This window comes from Clarias gariepinus, chromosome 1, assembly GCF_024256425.1.
Source record: "Clarias gariepinus isolate MV-2021 ecotype Netherlands chromosome 1, CGAR_prim_01v2, whole genome shotgun sequence".
Lineage (NCBI taxonomy): Eukaryota > Metazoa > Chordata > Actinopteri > Siluriformes > Clariidae > Clarias > Clarias gariepinus.
Window position 1 is genome coordinate 16,402,910 of NC_071100.1, and position 26,818 is coordinate 16,429,727.

Genomic DNA, 26,818 nt, shown 5'->3' on the forward strand with positions numbered 1-26,818 from the left:
ACTACAATGATGTATGATATGTTAGCCTAAAACAATTGTTTTATTGTTTTTATGTACTTTAAATATACAATCTTGTGCAAAGTGAAAGTGAGTTGCGCGTGCGGCTTTTTGATCAAAAGGCTGATAAACGCGTGCGCAGATATGAGCAGATTTATCCATAAAACAACAGACATGAAATGAAAAAAAATAACCACAAAAATATGTACTACTCTCTGAATACAACGCGACAGCATGCAGAATCCCCGGGCTTTGACTGCACTTCATTCGTTAGTACTGTAGTAGTACACTAAAAAAATGCTGGGTTTCTGTCAACACATCGTTGGGTTGTTTATGCTGGGTCAAAATTCTGTGTTATTTCGGGTACTTTATTCACACTGTTGGGTTGCTTTTGCTATGAATACTAAAAGTGCTGGAGTAAACTTCTCCGTTTTGTCCCTAGACCTTTTGTTCTGGTGTTTATGCAGTAAACCCATGGGTGAACATGATGATTTAAGAATTTAATTAAACACGAATATAAGTGACATTTTAATTCAAATCCAACATTTTAATGGTTAGTGACCGGTGCAAGGGCGTCAACTCGCACGTTTTGCGATATTCCATTGTCCAAGTGTTACTGTTTGTGCTTTGCAATGTCAGACACATTAAAATGCAAATAATACTCCCTTCTCAATGTGTGAATAAGTTTCTCCACTGTGCATGGTTTCAGCAAAGTGGAGGATCTTGGATCTTGCTTCAGGCCACTTCTTAAATTTGTGTAAATTTAAAATCTTTTGGATTCTACATTCTAAAATTTACATTGTTACAGTTTTTAATCCCTGGAATGCGATTTTTCTTATTATAACATGCATGCTTTTAAATACTCTACAATGTTTTAATTTTAGATTTTATTTAAAAAGAAATAAATAAACCAGATTAAATTATTACATTTGTATTTACCCTTGTAAAATAGCATTAAAAAATGATGGGTTGTGTATTGAGCGAATAAAAACAATACAAGAAATGTTACGATAGGGACAATCTCTTCCATTCCTATGGAATTAGGAACGGAATTACCTCAGGGGCGGGAAACCCATCGCTCTCGCGTGTGAATGAAAGAGCGCCGGCTTTGCTTTGAATATAGCGTTTACGGCAGAAGGATCATTTTAACACATACTGTACACCCTTTATTGTGCAACTGGCAACCCAGCCTGTTAGTTAAGAGGGCTGCGTTCCGATCAGTAAGTAGTTTCTGAGAAGTAGACTGCACAGGGAGCAGGAAGCACACTTTAAAGTACACTGCGGCACAGACAGCAACAATCGTGTTTTGTAAACAGAAACACATTTGCTGAGAAAGAGGTTCAGTGTGGTTTTCATGCGCGTCCTCGCTGACAAGTAAGTTAGTTTGAGTTTACCCATCGTTGAAAGACAAACATCGTTTAGCTCGGATAATAATCGTTAGAAAGTTGGGGGTGAGTCGATTGTGGAGTGGTGTAGGAGGCATCGACCGATGGCCGGTATAGGTCCGGTAGAGGTGTTTCCCATCAACTCATAAGTCGGCCACTTCATATCAACTTTATCAAAATGGCAGGGAAGAGTACGGATGGTATGGAATATAGTGAGCAAGAGGGGATTGGTAGTGATGAGAGGAGAGACAGTGACTGGGAAGAAGTAAGGAGAGGAAATTCAGTAAGGAAAGGTACAAGTCGTTAGAGAAAAAAAAAAAGGTGAGGCTAGCACAACTGGAACGGAAAGTGAAGGTAGAGATGATGAAGGAGAGTGTCATAAAGAAAGAGTGGTTAATATAGTGGTACGATTTGATGGAGAAGAAGGATTTAAGAGGATGGACCCAATTAAATTGACAAAAATAATAAGAGGACAAATAGGAGAAGTAAAATATGCAAGAATCTTGGGAGATGGAAATTTACTTATAGGCTGTAATAGTGTGGAGCAGATAGAAAAGGCAATGAAGATGAGTTGTATGGGAAAAATTAAAATAGTCAAAGAAGTAAGAGTAGGAGAAAGAAGAATGGGTGGTAGTAAGGGAGTGATATATGGAATTCCTTTTACTGTAAATATAAAAGGGCTAATTGAGGATATAAAAGTACAAAACAAGTCAGTTAAACAAGTCAGTAAGACTGACAAGGGGAGTAGGAAAAGTAGAAACAGAATCTGTTTTGGTAGAGTTTGAATCAAAGGAAGTGCCGAAAGAGGTATATTATGGATTTATGAGATATAGAGTGAGAGAATATACACCTAAGCCAATGAGATGCTATAATTGCCAAGAATTTGGGCATATAGCTAAGGTTTGCAGGGGAAAAAGAAGATGTGCCAGGTGCAGCGGAGATCACGATTATGGGAAATGTGGGGAAGAAGTGAAGCCGAAGTCTTGTAGCTGTGGAGGTAGTCACAGTGTTCATTTTGGGGATGTGAAATGATAAAAAAGCAAGTGATAATACAGCAAATAAGAGTAAAGGAAAACCTGTCCTATTCTGAGGATGTTTAAAGTGAAAGAAAATAAAAGTCGTAAAAGGGAATATATTAAGAGAGCGACGAGAGAAGTCCAACAAGAACGTAAAGACCAGTGGAAGGAGAAGAAGAGAATGGTGACATTTATAGCAGGAGTAATAAATGCTACAGCAGAAATCAGGTCTAAAACAGAAAGAATCCAGGTTATACTAAAAGCAGCAATACATCATCCAGATATGGCAGGTTTGAAATGGGAAGAGGTGAGAGATGAGCTAAGTGTACAGTCTAGCCAAGAGATAACATGTATGGGTTAATTATTGTGTTAATGTTACTCCTTCAATGGAATGTAAGGAGCCTGATTTCAAACGGGCAAGAGTTCAAACAGATTATTGCTAACTGGAAAGAAAAACCAGACATTATATGTATTCAGGAATCCTGGCTAAAACCAAATTTGGATTTTGTCATATATGGGTATGTATCAATCAGACAGGATAGGGTAAATGGTGGTGGAGGGGTGTGTGTTACTTTTGTGAAACAAGTAGTGCAGCACAGGGTATGAGGTTTAGGGAGTGAATATGAGTATGTAGCAGTGGAGGTATGGGGTGTGGGGAAGAGATTTGTAAATATAAATTTTTATAACCCATGTAGAAGACTACAATTAAATCAGCTTGAGGAAATAGAGGGACAAGGTAGTAGTAATGTTATATGGTGTGGGGACTTCAATGCACATAATACATTGTGGGGAAGTGAAAAAGTAGATATTAATGGGCAAGTGTTAGAAGAGTTATTAGAGGAAAAAAATTTAGTATGTTTAAATAATGGAACTAAAACAAGAATAGAGGTTAGTACTGGAAGGGAGTCTGCTCTAGATCTTACATTGGTGTCTAACAGTGTGGCAGCAATATGTAATTGGAAGGTGTATAAGAAAGGAACAGTAGGAAGTGATCACTATCCAGTTTTGTGTAAAATTAAAATAAATGTGTCACAAGTTATAGAAGGAAAGGAGGAAGATGGGTATTTGAAAAAGCTGACTGGGATAAATTTCAGAAAGAAAGTGACAAATATTTTAATCAGATTAAATATGATGACGATATAGAAATGCTAGAAAATAAAGTAAGGCAGGGTATAATAACAGCAGCGCTAGAATCTGTCCCAAAAAGTCAAGGTAAAGTAAAAGGAAAGGAAGTGCCATGGTGGAATGAGGAATGTAAAAAAGCAGTCCAAAACAAAAATAAAGGATTTAAAGTAATGAAAAGATCACACAATTTCACGCATATGATACAGTATAAATGTGCACAAGCAATAGTAAGGACAAGCAAAAAGAGTATGTTGGAGGAATTACTGCAGTTTAATTGGGGACACGACACAAATAGGAGAAGTGTGGGCAATGATTAAAAAGATGGGTGGAGAAAGGAGAGATTGGAGCTACCCGGTGTTGAGTAATGGGGATGAAGTTGCAGTCACAAATAAAGAAAAGGCTGAAATGTTGGTAAATACGTTTGCCCAAGTTCACAGCTCAAATAATTTATCTGAAGAAGGGAAGAGGGGTAGAGAGAAAACTAACACTGAAAATCTGGAGGCACTGAAGGCAATGGCAAGTGATGAAGGTGAACAAAATGTACCATTTAGTATAGAAGAGTTAAACAAAGCACTGGCAAAAACTGGGAAGACTGCACCAGGGAAAGTTGAAGTTTGTTATATAATGATAAAGCATTTGAGTCTGGAGGGGAAGAAGAAGTTACTGTTATTATACAATAAAGTATGGGGAGAAGGAAGATTACCAAAAAGTTGGAAAGAAGCCATTATTATACCAATAAGAAAACCTGGGAAAGAGCCTAGTAAATCATCAAGCTATAGACCCATTGCCCTGACCTCTCATGTCTGTAAGCTAATGGAAAGAATGATAAATGAGAGACTAATGTATGTAATGGAAAAACAAGATATGGTGACTGAAAATCAAAGTGGATTTAGGAGAGGGATGGCTACTATGGATGCAGTGTTATGCTTGGAAGAAGAGATACGAAAAGCTCAAATAAATAAAGAGACCGTTGTAGCTGTATTTTTCGATGTGGAAAAAGCATATGACATGCTATGGAGAGAGGGGTTGATGATTAAATTATATAAAATGGGAATTAAAGGAAGAATTTTTAAATGGATTAGGGATTTTCTGAAAGGCAAAACAATACAGGTTAGGATAGGAGAAGTGATGTCTAGCAAACATGTGGCAGAGAATGGAACTCCCCAGGGGAGTGTAATAAGTCCCACGTTATTTTCAATTATGATAAATGATATATACGAAAATGTACAAGGGGACATGGGGAGATCTTTGTTTGCGGATGATTGGGCAATATGGAAAAGAGGAAGAAATGTGGAGTATATAGTTAAAAAAATGCAAGAAGGTATCCAGCAGGTTGAAAGGTGGGGAATAAAATGGGGCTTTAAATTCTCTGTTGGAAAAACTAAAGTAATGTTTTTTACTAGGAAGAAAATTAATGAGGGGATTAATTTAAAATTATATGGAAATAGTCTGGAGAAGGTTAATAAATTTTGCTTTCTGGGAGTACATTTTGATCCAAGGCTAACCTGGGCGGAACATATAAGGAAGGTGGAGGATAAATGCAAAAAAGTAATAAACACAATGAGGTGTTTAACAGGACTGGAATGGGGTGCAGACTATCAATCACTGAAATATATATATGTAAGTTCAATAAGATTAAGAATTGACTATGGGAGTATGGTGTACGGATCAGCAGCCCAAACTGTACTTACAAGGCTTGATAAAATTTAGGCTAGAGCTTTGAGGTTATGCTTAGGTGCAGTAAAAACATCTCCAGTATGTGCGCTTCAGGTGGAAGCAGGAGAAATGCCATTAAACATTCGACGTAAGCAACTGCTGGTAAATTATTGGATTCATTTAAAGGGACATAGAGACAATCACCCCACTAAGAAAGTATTACGAACTTGTTGGGAAAAGGAAAAAGTACAAAAGAATAGTTTTGGGTGGGTAGGAGATGAGTCAGCTAGAGATTTGGGGGTGAGTAAAAAAGAATTCTGTCCAACTGTAATATGGCCTGACTATCCAGTGTGGAAAATGGAAACCATGAAAGTTGCGTCAAATTAAGTCAATAAATAATAATATAGACCTAGTAGATGAATTTTATAGATATGTGGAACAAAAGTATAGAGACCATATACAGATTTACACAGACGGATCAAAAGAACCTGAAACTGGAAGGACTGGATCTGCAATTGTTATAAGTAACCAGGGAAATGAAGAAAGCAAACGAACATCGAATAATCTGAGTGTGTATACAGTTGAACTGTATGCTATCAAGATGGCATTAGAATGGATTGGAAAGGAGGAAAAAATAAGCAAATACTTAATTGGAAGTGATTCATTGTCTGCACTGATCAGTCTCAGATCAGGGGTATCCAATAGCCGTCAGGAATCGGTATATACAATATTGATAACATATATGAGAATAAAAGCAAGCAATTAACAAAGATAGAATTGAAGTAAATATAAAAATGTCAAAGGCGGAAGGGAAATGCATAGTTAGGAAAGAAGCTGTGAGAGAATGGCAACAGCAGTGGGATAGAGAAATTAAAGGGAGACATTTATATGGCATTCAAAATAAAGTTGGTACTGAGCGGAACTGGCGAGAAACTAGAAGAGGGGAAACAATAATGACAAGATTAAGAATTGGACACAGCAACCTGAATAGTACACTATACATTATAGGGAAGCATCCCACGGGTTTTTGTGAGGTTTGCCAGACTTTTGAAACCATGTACTTATAAATTGCAGATGTACAGATGCAAGCCGCCGTAAAACTCCAAAAGAAGAAAAAGAAGAAGAAGACAGCAATAATCAGCTCTCCACTGCTCTTCCTGTGATATCCCGGATGTGAAGACCTGAATTTTAGCAACTTGAATTTTATTACCTGAATTTTTGCAACCTGAATTTTGTCGACCTGAATTTGTAAGATTGAAAAATAATGAAGATTGTATTTTTAACAATTGAAAATATTTTTGAACTGCAATTTAGTAACTTTAATATTTTTGCATTGAATTTTAATTGCTTGAATTACATTTTTCACTTGAAATATACAACCACAATAAATTGCAGTGGCAAAAATTTCAAACATTGTAAATGCTATAAGGATTTTTTTCAATTCGGATCAAATTGCAATGCAGAAAAATTCAAACATTTTTATTGCAACATGTTTTTTTCAGTTCATGTAATTCAACCTGCTATTTTGCTTTGAGGAATTTTGGCACTAATATACTTCCATAGCCCCCTCTCCACAATAAGAGCTCTTATTTACTCCCTGTAGAATAAAGCATGCATACTTTTATACAAGCAGTTATTATGAATATACGGAACTTAACAAAACTCCATACTTTTTTTTTTTTAACCTAAAACATATTGCCTGGGACAACTACTCTAGAAAACATTAGCAATATATTTTCAACGATTAGATTCTTATAAATGTGCTTTAATGTGTGTATATTCTATTTAAGTGTCCATTGTCCCACACTAAGTGCTTTAAGCGACTGGAGAGTTGAAGCACCCTTTCCTGTAAGGCAGTCTGCAAGCTTTTTATTTGTGTTGTACCAAAGCACCGCTCACTCTTTTGTGCTTGGACAAGTTCTTTGATGCTGCTTATTTCCAGACATATTCTTTTTTAGCAACTGATCCTCTTTCCAACTGTGTTTGACTGATGGCACTTAGTTAGAAAACCTAGTATTCCAGTGTAAGTATCTATCCGATGATGATACACAAATACACTTCCAACATGTTTCTCAAGTGCTACCTAAAAAAATTGCTAGTAGGAGAGGTATTACAGTTGTAGAGAAGCTTTGTGTGCCACCCTTAATAAAGTCATCTACATGACAAGCAAGTACTCCAGTCACAGTGGGGTCTTTATCTAACCAATAGAATACAGTAGGATCTACTTAGGGTATCTTTCCTCCCGCCTTCATTACAATATCCTTTACTCTGTTGTACCAGTATAATGAAGCATCAGCCAAACCATATACTCATTTCCTGAGCTTCCATTGTATTTCTTCACAGTTGGCCTCAGGGGGGAAGCCTGACATAGATGTCACGTGACAATTCCATACCCTGAAGAAATGCAGATTTTATATCCATGGAGTTAAGAGTCCATTGTCATTGCCCGATCACTGCAACAAGTAGCCGTAACGCTTCTGAAGCACATGTGGGCTTTTTGCAGATCTGACATCTCTAACTCCTCAAAACCTCTAGCCACTAGTCGTGCTTTTGTTACTGGTCCATTAGGTGTCTCTTTGAGGGTACAAATCCATCTGGTGGAAATCTACTTTTGCCCCTTATTCTTTACTAATTTCAGCTCATTGTCTCTTTTTGATTTGCCATGTCAAATGTTGTATCTTTGGTTACAATTATATCCTCACAAACATCTAATTTGTCACAGTTGGTTCTACCTGAAGGTCTTCCACATTTGACATGTCAACTGACTCCATAGTGATGCAACATCAGTGGGCTCAATGAGCATCAAATTATACCAGGTTTTACATTTCCCTGTAGCTTTACCTGCACGTTTCAAAACTTTAGCTCTCTGTAGTACACCTTTTTCTCTGTGCTTGACCTATATTTTAAATTTGTCCGTTTTTTAAGCTGAAATTACTTTCCTGTTTTGCTGAAAATGTCTCTATAATGTCAAGTTGGTGGTGTTCTGCTTCAGTATGCACCTCTGCTAGAGGTTACTTCTGTGTTCTCCAATGTCTCACCTCCTGCTGCGTCTCAATTAGTGCTTCTATTGTCCCTTGTTTATCGTAATTAAACTCCTGTCCTTGTTCACAGACTGTCATTTTCTGCACCTGCATGTGTCACAATTTGATGTTCACCTTCTGTATTTACTTTTCTCAATCTGAGATGATGTACCCTAAAGCATGTTCCTCCATGTCTGACAAACACCACCGCACCATCCTGACCAATAACAATTCCTGGTCCTTTCCACTCTGGACAATCCACTTGCTTGTAGTACACCTTGTTACCCATTTCATACTTTTTATCTGTGTGATATAGTTGCTTTCGCAGTGCTCTTCGTATTCTTTATGTAAAAGCCTTTCTTGATGCATGTAACGCAGAAATGTGTCTTGCCACCCACTCAACTTTTGTAGTTCCCTCTAAGGCTGGAGGTTTATAAATGTAACACAGAGTGTAGGTTAGGATTCTGCCAAAACACTAACTAATGAGGACTGTAGCCATAGACTATTTGCATGGTGTTCTTTGCCATAAGAGCCGAGTCCATCACAGTGTTCCAATCACAACCAGTACTTGTCTTCACCTTCATTATGATTTCACTAAGTGTTTGTTTGTGTTACTCCAGGAAACCATTGTTCCATGGGCTATATGCTGCCATACTCTTTATTTCTATGTTGAAGTTCTTTGCCATATCTATCACCTCATTATTGTTGAAGGTGAAGGTGAAGTCTCCACCATTGTTACTAAATAGGTTCAGTGGTGGGCCATGTACACTTATCCAGTCATGGCCAAAATGTTTCACTATTTCACAGGACCTTTTGGTGGTCAGAATACTCCCTGCACTAAACCGTGTGAACTGATCGATAATATGGAGATACTGTACCACACACCTTGTTCGAGTTCATGCAGGTCTACAGCCACAGTTTTACTGTATTGAGCTGCTAGTGGTAGACCAACAACCGGTCTTGCTTTATTTTTACTGTATCTTTGATATATTTCACATTCGCTCACACTTTTTTGTAAGATGATGTTGCATCCTGGATCTTTGTTGTCTGAGCTACTAAGGCGCCTTTGTAGTCTCTTAAAAGAAGCATGACCGAATTGTTTATGAACCTTCATCAGAATTGTGTTTGAGTTTATGGTTTCTGTAACTGTCAGTATCTCATCCTCATCCTCCACCTTTTCAGTAATTTACCGAATATCTAATTTAGTTCAATAATAATTCAGTAATTGCTATGGTCTGCTCATTACACTGAATATCTTTAATATTGCCACAACTGCCCTCAATGGTCACCAGTAATGTCCAGAACGTGTAAACTCAAGTTTAACAGGTTGGCTGAACATTATTGCTGTCATTTTCCATGTCAAGCACTGTTCCTGCTCTCTTCAGAGAGGCTTTGCTTAAAAGTAGTGGAATGTCTGCAGGGACAACCTCAGGCTCTATGTTACACTTTACTATGTTACAAATTTTGCAGGTATTTTTAGTCTTTTTGTAGAATTGACCACTTTTCCATTTCCAAATCTAAATGGTCTATGGCTGTGTGTTTCAGTTTTGTTTACTTCCTTTATTACAGTTATAATTTACTTAGTGATGTAATGATCTATCCGTTACCTGTCCTTCCCTTTGCCCAATGGAACATACTTTGACATACAGCACATTTAGATCTGCACCCATACCCGTCCACTGGGTTTGTGCCAGGCAGTGGTTGTTTATTTTAGGGCCATGGTGTGCCTCTGTCACCTCTGTTCTGTTATGCACTTTCCTGATTAATTCCCACTGCTTTAGCACACACATTTCCTGCAAAAATCCTTTGTAACACCAACTTCATTGACACAAAAGTCAAATCTGCACATGCCGTCAGCGCTAACTGTTGGTCTTTTATCTCTACACGTGGTATCTAGTAATTTGAAAGCTAATACTGCATCGGGAAGCTGCATTTTGCATGTGTGCATGCGTAAGTAGCGTTGTTCAAAATCGATGATGTAATCCACCATAAATACACTATAATTTCATTATCTCTCTCAATTCGGTCAAAGTTCGAGTAAGCCTAATAGGGTCGCTCTTCTTCTTCCTTTAGAAACAAACTATCAAGTTCCATTCAAGTTGTACCTATCAAAGATTCCCCTCACTGTTCCTGACAGCGCTAAAGCCACCGCAAGAGCCTGTTTTTTTTAAGCTCGGTAACTTAGGTTGGTGGTATTTTGTAATTGCATCAGTATAGATAATGAATTGTGGTGATTCTTTACAGATTAAATGATTTGGTGAATTTAAAATAGAAAAGTGAGTAAACAGAAATAGGGAGCTTGGTTTGTCATACAATAAAATTTTAAATGATAAATGTTGCATGTATACAGTAAGCAATAACACACACACACACACACACTCACCTAATACAGGGAGTGATGGAGGATCACTCTTCAGTGAGAGCTGAGAGTCATTTCTCCTCCCTCTGCAGGTGTATTTACCCCCGTCATCAGATACGACTGTAATCCACTGTGTTGTGTGTGATGGAGAGACTGGGCTATTGTTCATAAACCACTCATATGTCCACTCAGTGGTTCCTCCTCCTGTTATATCACACCTGAGAGTCACATTCTCTCCTTTGTAAACCGGTTGTTTAGTCTCTACATTCACTACAGGTTTAGGACTCGCTGTAAGGAAAAAATAAAAAGTTTGTATATTAATTTCCAAAACTATTATTTAAATGAGTAACATTTTAAAACTGAATCTAAAATTCCTGTAAAGACTCAGAGTGTAGATACAGTAAATCTGTTTACGTGTAAATGATTAAACTCTGTCACATACAATCACTACTGATGAAGTAAAATTCACTTCTACACTATTAACTCATGACTGAATTACAGTGTGTCTGTCCTGTTCATCTTTATAAACACTGAGTGTCAGCAAGGGAACAGAAACTACAGCTAGAAGAGTACTCCAGGTTTCCTTCCACAGTGTGTGTGTGTGTGTGTGTGTGTGTGTGTGTGTGTGTGTGTGTGTGTGTGTCCGTGTGTGTGTGTGTGTGTGTGTGTGTGTGTGTGCTCTGCGATGGATTGCCTCCCCTGTCATACTGTAGTACACGCACACTAACTGTAGAATTGTGTGAGAATGTAAATATCCCACGTCTACATGAGCAGTGTGTCTGAATGAAGCCATGAGGAACATTTATATAATAGTGATGTGTGTCCTGCAGTAACAGGAGGTAGAAAATCTGTGTATTCCTGAGATAATTAACTCTCCTGCTCAGTGAGATGAGGAAGCAGAGCTCATTTAGTTTAAAACTCAAACGCAGGTATTTATGTGGGAAAGTTACATTTACATTACATTTACTGTTACATTTAAAAACATCTTAATTCATCTTAATTTATTAGAAAATGCCATTACACAATAGAGGATTGAAAAGCTGCTTTTTATAATTTTATAATGTTTAATTTGCAGTTTTAAAGATGACTTTAACAGAATGCTTTAGGGATGAGAATCACCGTCACCACCCGAGACGATATTATCACCATATCTAAGTGCCAATTCCATCACAACTGCAATTCTATAAGTAGCACGATTTTATAAACCAGATTCGATATTATATTTCTCCTGATTTTGGGACAATTAAATTTTTCTTCCTAATAACATCAGTTTTCTCACTTAAAACCCAAGTGCAGAATGTAAACTATACAAATTAACTTTAAATTCAGAATGAAAATGTATAAAGAGTTCAGAGTGCGCCACCTGTAGGATAAAAAAAAAAAACACAAAGTCCCATCATGTGATTTCACATTAAATAACTTCAATAATCATGTTTAATCTGACAGAAAACACAACATTACTATCTGCCTACGGTTTGCACCTGCATGTGTCTCGTTATATGAGAAACATTTTCCACCAATCACAGCACACACACACACACACATTATACAGTGAATTGCCCTTAACATCACGATTTTTATCTGGTCTAAATCTGGTAAATTATTTTGCTTAATTTTACATAATGTACAGTTTTTGGTTAATACTGATCACTGAATGTCTGTATGTATATGGGTGTGCCACACACACACACACACACACACACACATATATCAGGGACAGGAAAATTAAAGCAGTCACACATTTAATACATGCGAATTGTTTAATATGTTAAAACAAACATTCATGTCTTTAATTCTGCGTCCCTTTTTCCTTTCCAGAGGCGTCGCTGTTGTTGGTAAAACAGTGATCATCATAGTTCATGTGTGGTAGTACTGATATTGAACACAACTGCACACTCATAAGTGCATAAAAAATGTACAATGCCATCTGTTGAATTTTGGAATAAACTAACATTTATAATCCTGTGTCGCTGCCCTCACACACACTGTTAATGCTCCAGCTGGTGTGTAACTTTGTACGTTTAATCATACAAAAAACAGTGCATCAGTATTTATATTCACAAGAACAGTCAGGGGAAAACTGAATAAGACACACAATTCGACACCTCTTTCATGGGTCTACGACTAACAGTACGGGATTAGTTACGGCCAAACTTTTGTACGGAAGAAAAAAAAAAAGAGAAGAATAATAAGCCTATGAAATAATAGTAGTAATGATTCGCTTCCCAAGCACCACTTATAAAAATATTTAAAATATTAATCACCGCACTACTAATATTACTGTAATAATAATATTATGATATTGTTTAGTATATTGCAAGTAACCCGGTTTGCAGTGTTCCGCAGGACGCTTAAGAAGATTACTATAACTCTGTGACTCTGTGTGTGTCATGATTCCTCAGTCGGTGTGTGTGTGTGCGTGGCATAATTGCAGGAGGCGAGCTGGCGGTTCAATCAAGGTTTTTATTAACAAGGCAAAACACAAAACAAAACGGTGGACCAGCGCTGCCATTATTTGCTTGAAGAAACAGCTGTGGATCATTTTCTTTCGAAGATTTTTTAACCGGATTATCTTTGACTGGACATATTCCCTGGACTTCCCCGGGGGACCGAACCATACTTCTCTAAAACACTTAAAATAAACACGGACTTCGGACTCACTCGCATTCACATACACATACCGTTTATTATATATAGTTTGTAAATATTGTTTATATCTTAGTTTGGTTCTGGTGCACCTTTTTTGTTTACTTTATTTAGTTTTGTATAATACACGATTGCTTTATCTACTTGTTTGTGCTTTTAACGCAACACCGACACAAAGATAAAAGACCTCTCGATTTTTTATAGCCACAGTTAATATTAAATTAGCTGGTCGTTAAACGGTAAAACCTACACCATGTTTTCTATGTATTGACGGGTCTCCAAACCCGTCGTTCAGTTATGATCATGGGCGTTTCGTTTTTCTGGAAAGGAGGGGTTTAGACAGACTGAATCTTCGAACTGCTTCACACGAGTTTTTTACGAATAATTTAGAAATGGGGTAAAATTAAATCTATTTTTGGAGAAAACTAAAGTGTTTTTTTGACCTTGCATACATGTAAACCTGTTTTAAGAGACTCAATAAGCAATATTAGCAATCTTTAAAATGGCATAATATGACCCCTTTAATATGAAAGTAATACAGTAGAAATTTAACAGAAATTTCAAATCTTTACCAATAAAATACCTAATGCATTTTATTTATTTACATACAGCACAAACTGGACTTTCATAATGTGGATGAAGTAAATATCAGGAATTTGTTTTTTGTGGTGTGCAGTATATTAAAAAATATAAAAAGCAAACATCCAGCAAAAAAAAATATGGCAGTGGCAGTTCTAAATATAACATGCCTTAGCATTACATCACTGATAAAACTAAATACAGTAAATTAGACCCCCAAGATCCGATGGTGTAGTTTATTTACTCTCCAACCTCAGTCTTAAGTGCTATAAATACAAACATCATATTTAATGCATTTTAAAACTGATACACATCTGACACCACTGACCTGATACATTAACTCACGCTATGCTAACTATGACATTTTTTTTGACATTTACTTATTTACTGATAAACACTTAATATAAGTCTTCTGTGTGTTTATAATCAGAGATAATAATGTGTGTCAGATAATCAGAGAATTTTCCATATCATTAAGTCATTTATTCATAAACAACATTGAAATGCTTTGAAATTTTCTTGATTATGAAATTATACTGAACTGAAATAAGAAAAGAAGAAATTTTAGGTAACTTGATTCCTATTATTGTTTACACTGAGATAATCACACAGCACTCACTGTTAGAGTAGTATATTATTCAGTGCTCCACTGTCTGCTCCACACACACACACACACACACACACACACACACACACACACACACACACCTGTCTCAGCAGCTGCGTTGCTAAAAATCTGGGCTCATAACTGTATCTCTGTAAGTCTGATACATTTACCTGCATCTTCCTTTAACAGGTTTCGTCTTCTTTAATGTGGCCTTTTCTGCCCCTTTTTTTCTTTTTGCTGTCCATGCTGATTAAATATTTATACATCTCTCTTGTCGAACTCTAAACCTGTAGTACATTTGTCATGTAATCGCCTCAAATCAGTCAGCCAATCAGGGAGCTTGGAGGGCCTGGGAACGCACGTGTTAGTGTATGTGACTGTGTGGCTCAGAGGTTTTTTTTCTCTTTACCGGTGAAGTGAAGACCCAGTGTTTAGTTGTTCCCAACACCATTCACAGTTCTCTTTGAACTGATTAGTTTCATTTCCTGCAGTTTGGAATCAGACTTAACATGGCTGAATACTCTGTTCAGTACACTTCTCAGGGTAGTTCAAGATGATTGGAACACACCTTCTCTTTAGGTTCATTCAGATGGGCCTGAAATACCCTGAGGAGTATTTACAGTTTTCTACAGTTGAGGAGTAACACAATCTTTACTCATTAATCAGCTTTACAGAGTGAAAACATGTTTTCTGTCTCTGTGATGATCCTGGTTTCAACTAAACAATAATCTAATATGAATACTGTACTTTTTCATGACACTGTAAATCAATTAATCTGTAAACATAAACAATAAAAGTAGGTCATTTATACATGTAGGTTTCACATTTTATTAATTTTAAATGCCTTTGTTAAAATGAATCTAAATAATGGCACAATAATATTAACAAATATAAAAGTAATGTTTAGTTTTTGTGCATTAACAAACTGACATGGTTTGTTTATTTCAGTCGTTGGGTTGGGAGCGACTACACACAGGTTCAGCAGCTTTTAAAAGACTTTTACAGCTTTTGGTGACATTTTCTTCTGAAGATAAATAAGTGTGTTTCCATTTAAACTTTTCCAGCTCACTTCACACCAGTCGTGTTCAGCCGAGCTCACACTGTCTCTCTTTAACTTTAATACAGTGATTTAACTGAAAGACTTTTTAAAACCTGCTCACGTGTTGTTTATATGTTCAGTGTTGTACAGAATCACTTTATAGAAAGTCTCTTACTCACCTTTAACCTTTAGTGAGAATTTTTTACTGTACTGAGTGTAGTAGACTGGGTTTCCTCTTCCAGCTCTGCACCTGTACTGACCTCCATCAGTGACACTAACTGGTGTGATGGTGAAGTTAAATGTTTCAGTTTCAGTCTCAGTGCTCTGTGTGGATGCGTTCCAGTAAAACCTCCATCCAGTAGACTGTGGTGTCAGTGTACAGGTCAGAGTCACTGAGTTTCCTGTCAGGACGTTTCCCGTAAGACTTGATGTGAGTTCTGGTTTGGGTTTTTCTGTTAGAAATGAAATACAATTCAAATGTGAAGTAGTGTTTATTACACTAATAACTTCTACAGTAAAACAGTAATATTCTCTATGTGATGACGTAAAAGAACTCACGACTGACTTTGAGAATTTACATTTAGACACGTGATGAAAATTAAATCCAATTCAATTCAATTTTATTTATATAGCGCTTTTAACAATGGTCATTGTCTCAAAGCAGCTTCACAAAGATGAAAGAAATTCAATAAAAAAATATAATAATAATAATAATAATAATAATAATAATAATAATAATAAATAAATAAATAAATAAATAAATAAATAAATAAATAAATAAATAATAATAAAATAATAAAGAATTAATAATAATAATAAATTGTGTGTGTGTGAGAAAAATGTGTCTAGATGATAACGAGATGAATGAATGAAATTTCTCTGATGAGCAAGCCAAGGGTGACGGCGACATGAAAATGAAGAAGGATATTAAATGTAAAGCTTTACTGTGATTAAATAACTAATTTATTAATGAATTATTAAAATGGTCAGAGTCAGTCTCCTTGCTGTTTTCCCTGACACATACTTTCCCCAGTGAACACACTCTCAGCTGGATGGACTGTCAGTGTGGGTTTTGGTCTCACTGTACAAAGATAATAAAACTTCAACACATACAGTACGACTAAACATTATTTAAATATGATTTTATATAAATACACAATTAGAATGATTTCTTAAAAATAAATAGTTTTTTCCACAGACTTACTAACTTTAACCCTGTAGTGACGTACCGCTCACTGTAACTGTGGCTGCTTCACTGAACTCGGACTCGGACTCTCCCTCCTGTGCTTTACAGTAGTACTTTATTTCTCCTTTCTTAGAAACTGTCACTTCAAGTGTTTTGGCATCTGAAGCTCCTTCAGTGAGATGATTTGATGTCTGATCTTCATAAAAGAGAAAAGTCCATCCAGTACCCTCCAGATCACAGCTCAGAGTAACTCTGTCTCCAGTGTAGGTGCTGTTAGGATTAACTTTCACAGTCGGTTTGGGTTTTGCTGTTGATATGAAATGATGAAGAGATTAGAGCTGTTTTTACCTTTACAGCATGAACATCTATTCTCTCATATTCCTGATTAATAAAGACGTCTGATTACAAATTTATTTATATGTAAGTGTGTCATATTTGTTGTGTTAGTGTTGTCTTTCTTGTGTGTGTGACTTTTTATAATGTGTGTTATCTCTTCTATGTGAAGTTTCTCGTGTGCAATTGTCACATCTCTCTCATATTTCACATCCAAGTGTGTGTGTGTATGTGTGTGTGTGTGTGTGTGTGATTGTATGACTCTGTATTTTAAATTGCAGTTACATACTGTATTTGTTTAAATACGTGCTTTATATCTGACACACATATAACATCACATATCATACTTTCTCCTCAATTGTAGATCGTCAATGAGAGGATTGACCTTTGACCCTATAACACATTTTGTAAAATACTAGTGTATTTCATGGCTGATTGGAGCACATGGCCAATTTTTTTTTTTTTTAATTAAGCTCACTAAGCTTTCATTTAGTCGCCTTTAGCTTTGATTACAGCACACAGTGTGGTGTCCAGTTCATGTGTGAAAATGATTCCTCATGTTCCCAGAACCACACGCACAATATGATTCCTGAAATATGTCTGTGCAATCAGGGGGGAAAACTCTACTGATGTGATAACTTGGTCATTCAGAACATTCAGGTCATCAGCTGACTTCACTTTATTACTATATAATGTTGCTGAGTCTGAACAACTGAAGCAACCTCAGATCATAACACTGTCTCCAGAGACCTGTACAGTGGACACAATGCATGATGGGTGATTCGTTTCATGTGCTTCCCTTCTTACCCTGACACGCCCATCTCTATAGACTAGAGGGAATCTGGGCTCATCAGGTCACATGACCTTTCCCATCACTCCAAACTGAAGCCTTTTTCCTGACTAGTCTCACTAACAAGTGGTTTTCTTATGGACACACAGTTTATACTCGGCCCTGTGTGATCTTGCAGCATTGTGTGTATGGAAATGTTGTTACTTTCACTATTAAACATACCTATAGGTTTTACTGTAGACTTTTTACCACGTGACTTCACCAAATAATTAAAAGATCTCCATTCATGATTTTTTAGCCTTTCTGTTATGGTCTCTAATAACAAAGAGAAGAGAGAATGAGCTTCTCCTGGGTCGGCGGGCGGCAGTACAATCGCAGAGAAAAATTAATGCAAAGTTCAAAATGATAACATATGCACAATCGATTTCCTATCACTTGTTTGCACAACACATTTTTTCATACAGTATCACCGTGTGTTCAGTTACCCTCATTATTGTCCTGATTCTACAGTACGTCCCACTTTGCCATCTAAACAGTAGTGACAGTGTGTTCTGACACCTTCCACCTTAATGTTATGGCTGATCGGTGTACATATACTATAGAACAAGAAAATAATATCCTAGGAACGTTCAAGTCAAACTGAGACTTGCAGTGAAATTTCTCATGAATGAAGGTGTAAAACCAACTGTAAGCCCACACTCTCAGCTGGATGGACTTTCACTACAGGCTGCGGTCTCACTGTACAAAGAAAATAGAATTTCAACACATATTCTCACACACACACACACACACACACACACACACACACACACACACATACACACATTAAGTCAACTTTCTCAAAGCATTGAGACTGGACTAATAAATCAATAAACACAAACACACTGATCAACAATCATCAAACTATTGTACACACCACCCGTAAATACATTTTTGCATAATATTCATCACTTGCTAATTGGCACAAACTATTCTTATCTTTGCTGCTACTTATAAGAAATGTTTATTGCTTACTGTATCTCCTCCCACTAACTCAACTCATTACCTCATTACGACAAAGTAGTGAAATGTCAGGTTGTCACTTTTTCACTTGTTTGCACATTTCAGAGCAACACAGGTCGATCACATTTCTACTGATCCAGGGGCAAGACGTACAGTATCCCTCTCTCTTTTGTATAATGTTTGACATGTTTCCCTGGTTTGTGTGTCATCTCTCTCATGCGAGATATTTCTCCAGTGATTTTGTCAACATTGTTGAATGTTTGTGTTGTCTTTCTTGTGTGTGTGAGACATGTTTTTCTAATGTATCTTATCTCTGTCTTATGTTTTACCTCCTACTGTGTGTGTGTGTGTATGTGTGTGTGTGTGTGTGTGTGTGTGTGTGTGTGCGCCTTTTTCTGTAGTGCAGGTCTGGGGTCCGTTCTTCGTACGTCCCTAACACAGTTAGTTGGATTTAATTGTTGTGGATCTGTCCTGATCTTGGATTGTTTCATTCTTACATGTCCTTAAGTTTAAACCTGCTTGGAAGCAGGTTTATTTCATGTAAACAGGATTTAGGCTGCACCTTTCACCTACAGGAGCTCAGGGACGCCCAACATAGACATCAGTTATGTCTCAGTAAAGACGGGATAGAAAACTGTATCAATCAAAGACAGACACAAAGTCCCTGACCATGTGTAGCTGTGACATCATCAGGTTCAATGATGCTAATGAGCACAGGGCACGTAACATGTAATGGTTTGGATTAAAATCTTTTTAATATATCTATATTATATTTTTAAATATCTTCATAAATATACATCCAGTCCATTTAGAAATTATTGTATAAATCACAGACCTGACCAACATTACTCTTAAAGCTGCTGCACAGTCACTAACAGCAATAACTACTGACGGAGCTCCAGCCATGTTGGAATCTGAGAAAGGTTTTATAGGGCTGTGATGATTGTTTTCCAGAATTTTGGACATTTCACTGTATTATTCATCAAGAACACTTGGTGTCTAAAAAGCTGAACTTAGACCACATCATGAAACCTGTGCTGGAAATTTTCAATTTTATACGCACACATGCTCTCAATCACAGACAGTTCAAAAATCTCATTGATGAACTTGATAAAGATTTTCCATCTGATCTGCTTCTGCACTGCGGTGTGAGATGACTTTCAAGAGGTAATGTGGTTTCTCGTTTCTTTGAGCTTTTGAATGCGGTGAAGCTGTTCCTTACAGAGAAACATAAGGACTATCCTGAACTACATGATCCCCAAAGGATTTCACATTTGGCTTTTTTGGTCGACATTCTGCATCATCTGAATGGACTGAATGTGGATCTGCAAGGGAGGTTAAAGATGCTGCCTGACCTGGAGCAGAGTGTTTTCACATTTGTCAACAAACTTAAGCTGTTCAGGAAACATCTCCAAAAGAGAGACTTTACACATTTTCCAACCTAGTTGAAGGCAAATGGACAAGCAACAAAGATTGTAAAACGGAGTACTGCACAATATGCAACACTGCTTGAGAACAGTTTTGAGGATAAATTCTCCAACCTACAGCAAAAAAGACCACAGATTACATTTTTAATCAACCCATTCACTGCTGAACCAGACTGTTTAAAAGCCCCTTTAGTAGATGATGAAGCAGCATCTCAGCTTGAAATGATCAATCTTTCTGAGGATGACAGACTTGAAAGCGTTCTGAAGGAAGGAACCATGGAGTTTTGGAAGATTGTGCTGGTTAAAAGATATCCCAATGTGAATCACTTTTTTTTTTTCGACACTGAAACGCATGAAATGAAAGCATCTCTGTGTTCTTACTGATACGTATGTAAAAGAATTACTACGAGAAGCCACAACTGAATACAAGCCAGACCTAAAAAAGATTGGGGAAACCAAGGAATGTCAGGTGTCCCACTGAGTCAAATAAAAGGAGGTAGGCTGATTTAAATCCATGAAAACTATTGCGTTACGTAATTAGGTGTGTAAGTTGTGATACTGTTGTTTGCACATCTGTTGCGTGGCTCTTTGCGGTGATAAAGTTTTTTTTTTTCCGTTGGACTTTCTGGAATCTTTACCAATGAAGTAGCTAATGCATTTAGTTATAGTTTAGCTACAAACAAACATCAACATCCGAAAAAAAACAACAACACACAATTAAAAGAAATCTCCAATCCTCTCTAAACATTGTGATTTACTTTATGAATGAATGATTCTGGATCTTTTATCTGTAAAACACTTCATGTGAAGTCTGTCACCATTTCCACTCTCATGTGCACCGCGCCACACGCGCATGTGATGACGTCACCAAACATCTCTTAAAGAGCCCCTGTATCCATTCTCACCAGACAGACACACTATATAGGGGGCAGGAATTAATGGCCCTTTAACTACCACCCGCTTACTTAAATATAAGACTATAGTTCATTTCACATGAAGACATTACCGATATTATATTGTGACTTAGACCATGTGTCAGGGAATAACCCCTAGAGGGCGCCTTGTGTCCAGAGACTTTCTGTATTTCTTGCTGACGGTTGGACTTCATTTCCCATGATGCACTTGTCAATGGTTTTCACCTGCACCTAGTTCACTGCCCTGATTTGTATAAACTGTTAAACTCTCCTGTTTCATCAGTCAGTGTTACACTGTTCGTGTCCTGGAGTCCTCCATAGATGAACACACAGAAGGCTTATATGAAGTGTTTATCAGCGCAAATATCTCTCACATTCACAGATAATCAGAGAATTTTTACATTCATAAACAACACTGATATGCTTTGCAACTACCTTGAACTTCCATGTAACCATCCTACTGTAAAATCAGTCAGCCAATCAGGGATCTCACCCACGCTATGTGGACGCACGTGCACGTGTTACAGTATGTGAGTATGTGGCTCAGAGTGCAACTTTCTCTATATTTTGAAAACCCTGCAACATCGCCAGCGCAAATGTCACTTCCCTCACACTAACAACATTATGTATTGGATATTTCTTGAAACAAAACCTGTTACCATTATAAAACATATACTATTGAAACATGAATAACATGTGAATCCATTATTTAAATAATTAACAAGATGTATGATTTATAAAAATTTTTTACAGATTACTAGCCCTACTGAGGAATTTAAATGATTTTGTCCTATTAATATGATGTCTTCCTCAATAATGATGAGGATAAATATATAAATACTTTTACGTGCTCCATTTTCTCATTCTATGAAATCAAGACCCGTTCCCCAGTTGTTCCCTACACTGGTCGCAGTTCTCTTTTGAACTGATTAGTTTCACTCCCTGCAGTTTGGAATCACACTTAACATGGCTGTTAAGTGTGATACTCTGTTCAGTTCACTTCTCAGGGTAGTTCAGGTCGATTGGAACACACCTTCTCTCATTCCGATGGGCCTGAAATACCCTGAAATATATTTATCAGCAGAGTGAAAACGTGTTTTCTGTCTCTGTGATGATCCTGGTCTCAACTAAACAATAAGATACATATTTTCATGCTTTCAGTTTCATACTGTGTGTCTATCAGAGAATGGACTGAGTTCACTGATCCAGCACTTCTGCTCTCAGTCAGGTCCAGTTATTGTGACTCAGCCGCCATAAAGGTATCGCCACTGCCTCGACTTTAATGCCCCAGTTCTGGACTGCTGCCGCACCCACAGGAATACAACAGCCTCGTCTGATTCCTTGTGTTACTGTAGGTTCTGGAAATGCTGCTGCTGACCATGACTCTGATCATGATCATGACTGTGTCTCTCTGGGATGCGTCTGGTGTCTGGGAATGATTCTCTCTACCTAGAAAATGGTTCTGGCCTTGACTGGTGTTGGCAACTGTTTCTCTGGGGACTTGACAGTTCAATAGTTTATGACTGGAACTTCTTACAAGTCTACCTGGGTCTTCAATAACTACCTGGACTCCATATTAACATCAATTAACATCAGCTATTATAGCTGAACTGCCTCCCACCCTACACACTGTATAAATGCAGATCATTTACTGCTTTCTGTTTCACCCAAATGAGGATGGGTTCCCTGTTGAGTCTGGTTCCTCTTAAGGTTTCTTCCTATTATCATCTCAGGGAGTTTTTCCTTGCCACTGTCGCCCTCGGCTTGCTCACCAGGGACAAACTGACCATTTTGATTCATACAAATTCACATTTCATACAAACTTAAATAATTATTTTGACTGTGTAAAGCTGCTTTGCGGCAATGAAAATTGCTAAAAGCGCTATAGAAATAAAATTGAATTGAATTGAATTGAATTGACTGACTACTATGCCTTAAATACCATTAACCTGTGACCGACTTTCCAGCATGTGGCCACGCCTACTTTGTCAGCCTGCCACAGTTTTAATCCCAGTGCCTTCAACTTCCACTTGTTGCTGCTGCTAATGAATGGAGATCGGACCCTTGGCACTCAGCTCCCATTTTTCCAGTACTGAGGACTGTACAGACTTTTTTTTTATATTAAATGTTTATTTACAGCAACTGACTGTAAATAACAGCTGAAAAAATGAGGAAGGCATTCAATTCTAAATTTGAAGGCAACACTTCCTCATTCTGTTATCTTTCAACCATTTTGATGTAGACGTACTGGTGTGTTTTGGATCATGGAGTTTTGCTTCTGAATTAAGCACAAGGTTCCAGTTGTGCTTCCATATTCTTTTTGGACAGGAGAGTTTTTCTCCTGGCAATTCTTCCAAACAAACCCTATTTGTTCAGTCGTCCTCTAATTCTGCTGTCATGGACTTATCCATAACAATTAACATACTCAGTAAGGCCTGTAGTATCCGAGATGTGGCTCTTTTTTTTTTCTTTTTTTTGAGAATGCACAGTCTAAACTTGAAGTGAATGCGCTGCAACATCCACTTCTGAGAAGATTTCCAACTGTCTTAAATGCTTTCCAGTGGTGAATAATCTTTCTCACTGTAGAGCGATGAACTCCAAATTGTTTAAAAATGTATAACTTATTCCAGATTGATGTGCAGCAACAATTGCTACTCTAAAGCCATTGCTTATGACATTACCAGTTAAAAGTTTGGATACACATTCTAATTTAATGTTTTTTGTTTTTATTTTTCCTGTTTTCAACATTGGATATTTACTACTGAAATTATGACAGAACTTCATTTTGAAGGCATGAATTATTTTTTGATTGACATGATTTTTTTAGTAAAGTACTAAGCTAGGAGCCAGGGGAGCAAAGTGGTTCAAAACAGGTACTAAACTGGTCATCATGACTTTAAAGCAGTGTGTTTTGCACCGAGGCTGAGATCATTCCATTGTGCTCGTTGTTGTTTGCTGATTGCCTGAAGATATGTTTTTGCTCTTTTTAATTGTATTTTTTACCTCGATCTTGCTTCAAATTTTGTAATGTTTGACTCATGTATTGATAAACCTAATTTTCAGCTGTGAATGTCTTCATTTCCTGACATTCAAAAAATAAATAAAAGTGCTAAAACATCCCCTTTGATGTTCCAGGTCTGAATACAATTTCTTTTATTCTGTTTTAACCATCAAGACCCCATGCCTCTATACCAGGGCTTCTCGAAGCATGGCAAGTCAATCTGAACCCAGCCCACCTCAAATTAGGAATGCATACAATAATACAATATAGTATATTTTGTACGTTAAAATAAAAACATGAAGATCTTTACAGCTATCCCTACCCAAGATTAAGGCTAAACATAATTGTTTATTGTTTACTGTGCAAAATATGAAAAGTTTAGGTAATATATGTTGCTTTAAAGTACTGTAAGAGTTGCTATGGTTTCAGCATCTGATTGCAGTCAAATAGTCGCATTTTCCACTAGGCGTGAATGCACACTAAGTGTAAAAAAGTGCTATTAAAATACCGGTTTAAATAAAACATGTAGTGCTTTAAAAGAAAAGAGAAAAATATATACAAATGCTAAAGACAAAGCAGATCAAGAACCGTATCAGACTCGTGATTGTATGTCTGTATATGTTTTTTTTTTTTTATATAATAAAAATTTTTGGTCTAAAGTATCACTTAATCTGGGGGGAAAAAGAAGAATATCTGAATCACCTGTTCGTGTGCAGTGGATGAGTCCCATCAGCACTAAAAGTAGAGAGAGAAACATTAGAAATCACAGGTGAAGTACATCACATGTATTGCTGTTGTAAAAATACAATTATGCTTCTCATGGTGAAGTGGATTTACTGTGACCATTCCACAGTTGACTGTCACTATGGTACAAAATATTTACTTTGTATTCCTGGCAAGAAAGTATCATTTCTCAATTGCTTATGCCTAAAGTAAATGGAAAAGGCTTAAATTTAAAAATCTTTAAATATACCAGTTTTAGCAGAACACTTTAAGTAGTCATTGTAGAAATTTTCAAGAACCTTTTAGAATTTTCTAGACATTTCCATAGTAATATATACTGTATACTGGGGCGCACCACTAACCACTTCAGGTTGGTTCTTGACAAACAAGTAAGGCATTGAAAATAAGAGTTTCAGAGGTGGAGCTATTAAGAGAAACCCATACTACTACAAGTAAAGATACCTCAATGACTAGATAAAAAAATCCTGGTCTAACAAAGTTGAATGCCATGCTTTTGACAACTAGGCTCAAGAACTGGGACAGTGCAGAGGCCTATGACAGGAAGCATTAGCCACAATGGATTGATGCAGAGGCCCAACATCAATTGTGAGCCACCAGAAATTCCCATCATTGCACATAAAATTGGGTCATATGAAACAATTTGTCACAGCTCTTAATACGGAGTCTACAGCCTTCAAGTACCTTTGAGACCCTAATCTGTATAAAGGTAAAAACTGGTGTCTTGATTTCACCACAAATAAAGATGATCTGGGAGTGCACAAAATTCTCCAAAAGGCTCAGTAGGAAGGAAAAACACAGCTTTTTCACAGTGGTTGGGCACATTGGCAATCACATGGCCAGAAATTATCTGGAATTGGTTAAAACTCTGGCAATGGGTTTTAAGGGGTAATGGCCATTTTTTAAATATTTTTACAACATAATATTATGTGACAACCAAAAAACAAAACTAGAAACTAGTCATTGGCATTTACGGCTTAGCAAAAGCAGGTGTTCCTTTTTAAATGCCCCGCTTGCAAAAAATGCAGAGGCAAACATGTTGGCATGTTACAAACTGCAAAGAACAATCTGTCTTCATCTACAGTACATTAATCAACTGGTGAAGAACAATGGCAAAATTGGATTCAGGATATCCCTGAAAGTTCATATCCTTGATGCTCATCTTGATAAACTTAAGAAGAACATGTGAGCATACTCAGAGGAAAAAGGTAAGCACTTCCACAATGATATGCTAGACTTTGTACATCACTACGAAAGAGTGTATAATAACATAATGAGACACTACTGTACTGTATATTTGGGGCTGATACCTGAAAGTGATTTACATTACTACCGCAAATTTCCAAAATAATAATCAAGTACTCAGTTCTAAACATTTTTGTTTACTTTTTTAATTTTAATTAATTAATTAATTTATTTATTTATTTTAATAGAAAAAAAATAATTATGGACAATATTCATGTCGCCAAAGCAAATTTAAAAGGGAATAATGCCCAGTTTCTAAACTTTTACAGCATAAGCATTTAAAAAATAACTAAATTTGTGTTGCATAGTGTTTAACAATAACATATGCTGAAATGTTTTATTCTTCTTATACCATACTTATGTCGATAATTACAAAGCTTCTTTAATGAACATGCAACAATATTTTACCATTTATGGTCATGGCTAATATTGTGTGACAACCACAAACAAATTAGTTGTTAGAATTAATGGCATAGCAACTAAAAGCAGTTGTTCTCTTTTAATAGCATCCGTTCTTCACACTTGAAGTGCAAAAAATACAGATACAAACATGTTGGCATGTTACTGCAAAACTGCAAAGAACAAGAAAAAAAAATTTACATTTCTTTCCAAATATAATAATTGAAACACTTTTTTTTTATAAAGAAAAACATACTGATCATTACAAAACACTGATACATGAGACTCCGTAAAATGTGCCATAAATGTTACATAATCATCTGGTAAAAATCTACAGCAAATTGTCCCTGA

General features: G+C 36.8%; 1 pseudogene; it reads right to left on the reverse strand.

Moving 5' to 3' along the window:
* The window catches only part of LOC128520445 (uncharacterized), a 126,653-nt pseudogene that overhangs the window by 75,733 nt on the left and 24,102 nt on the right, over positions 1-26,818 (reverse strand).